The sequence below is a fragment of the Petaurus breviceps genome, unplaced genomic scaffold (assembly GCF_028583685.1).
Source record: "Petaurus breviceps papuanus isolate PSGF00001 unplaced genomic scaffold, PetGlider_PUasm1.0 446, whole genome shotgun sequence".
Taxonomy (NCBI): Eukaryota; Metazoa; Chordata; class Mammalia; order Diprotodontia; family Petauridae; genus Petaurus; species Petaurus breviceps.
In genome coordinates, this window is record NW_027186338.1 from 2872224 (window position 1) to 2874419 (window position 2196).

Here is a 2196-nt window from a genome sequence, read left to right on the forward strand (position 1 = left end):
TCTCTCTCTCTCTCTCTCTCTCTCTCTCTCTCTCGCTGTCTCTCGCTGTCTCTCTCTCTGTCTCTCTCCATATTTGGCTGCCTGTCTCTGTCTCTCTCTCTCTCCCTCCCTCTCTCTGCTTCTATCTCTGTCTCTTTCTGTCTGTCTCTGTCTCTCTCTCTTCCTTTCCATCTCTAGAATGTCCAATATATGATTCCCTTTCTGAGGAAGGTTAGAGAAGAGTGGGCACTGTTCCCCACCCTCACTGCCAACACATGGCAGTGGACTCAGGTCCTGTGCAGTTGAGCCTGAGTCTGGGACAAGGGCTTCTGGATACATCTTCTATTCTGCGATCCTGTTCTGAGCATAGGCAATTGAATAGCAATCTTGAGATGGATATGTCCAGCCTTAGAAGGAGCCTCATGAGTCAAAAGGTTGAGAAGTTCTGGGTCCTTTGGTGCCAGGTGCCTGGTAGGAGGAGGCGTGTTCCACAGTCTTTCTCAGAAAGACAAATCACCAGCAGGATGAGGAGCTGAGGTGAAGGTTGCATGCTGATTCACAACTCCCATAAAATGCTTTATGTTGTGAAATATTTAAGTGAAGTGCCCTTAGCCCCTTGGGTCCCAAAGCACTTGTGTGTACTATTACATATACTTCTTAGAAGACAAAGTGAACATGGTATTTCTCTTGCCCTTTCTTGTTCTTGTTAAACATAGTTATGTTACTGCTATTTGCTTATGTTTTTAATGAACATCCATGAATCTCTCATGCTAGTCTATCTTTTGTGTGGAGGAAAGAAGTAACTGCCCTATACTTGATATACATTATACATTAAGTACTTTTTCACATGCCACATGCTTTTTTTTTTTTGAGGATACCCCAGACAATTAAATTTTAAGTAATTTTCCCTGGCACTCTAGGGTGGAGAAGTTGAGTTTGAGAAAGAGCCTGATCTTTCTCTGTAAACACCAGGCTGCTCCAGGACTGGACATTGTCCAATGGATCCAGAATTTAGCAGAGCCTCTTAGTGGAGGAGAGGGGAATTAGCCCAACCCTCTGTAGCCAGCAGTAATTGTGTATACTACTATGTGTACTTCCTAAAAGACACTGTATATAACAGTTCAGTTTCTTTCTTAATCTTCACTGTACATTAAAATATTTGTGGGATGGCTAGGTGGAGCAGTGAATAGACCACCGGCGCTAGAGTCAGGAGAACCTGAGTTCAAATCCAGCCTCAGACACTTAACACTTACTAGCTGTGTGACCTTGGACAAGTCACTTAAACCCAATTGCCCTGCCTTCCCCCCTCAAAAATTATTTATATATATATATATATATATATATATATATATATATGTGTGTGTGTGTGTGTGTGTGTGTGTGTGTGTGTGTGTATTTCTTGGGATTATTAAATTCAAGATGGAAAAGAAGAAAATCTTTAAAAAAAAATTATCTTTCCAGTAACCATGCTGTTATCAGCACCTAGCATCCCTCAAACTCCCTGCTGTAGGCAAATAGTTTCATTGTGCAGCAGAATTAGTTGTCTAGGTCACCAAGCTGACTTCTAGGTTACTCTTCTACCTTTACTTGACTCATTCCAGTATTTAATCTTTTTCTTCCTGATATGTAGGGCAATCCAGGGTTTGTTGTATGTTTACTGATTAATTAATATTATTATAACACATTTCTTAATTAATGAAACCCAGAGCACCATCACCTCCAGTTTTTCAAATATTATTTATTTAATAAGTTGGAGAAACCTCCTTTCCCAATTGTAGCTGCTCACATCTCTTTATCCAAACCCTCAATGTCCTTTGATTAGCTCAATTTTAGAGTTACTACTATACATTAACAATATAATTAATGATAATGCAGCCAAAAGTAACTATTTAAAGTATTTTGAATATGAAAAAAGTCATAGCCAGCATCACCTTTAACCATCACTACTGCCACAGATGACATCTCCTTACTTCTGGAAACACATCACCATTCAATTCATTCAAGATGCTAAGCAAAATCTCTTTTCCAGAATTCTCTTTGGTGCAGCTAGGTGGCGCACTGGCCCTGGAGTCAGGAGGACCTGAGTTCAAATTTGACCTCAGACACTTAATACTAGCCCTGTGATTTGGGCAAGTCACTTAACCCCAATTGCCCTGCCTTCCCCCCTCCAAAAAAGCAAAAAAAAAAAAAAATTCTCTTCATGCTCAAATTCATTCA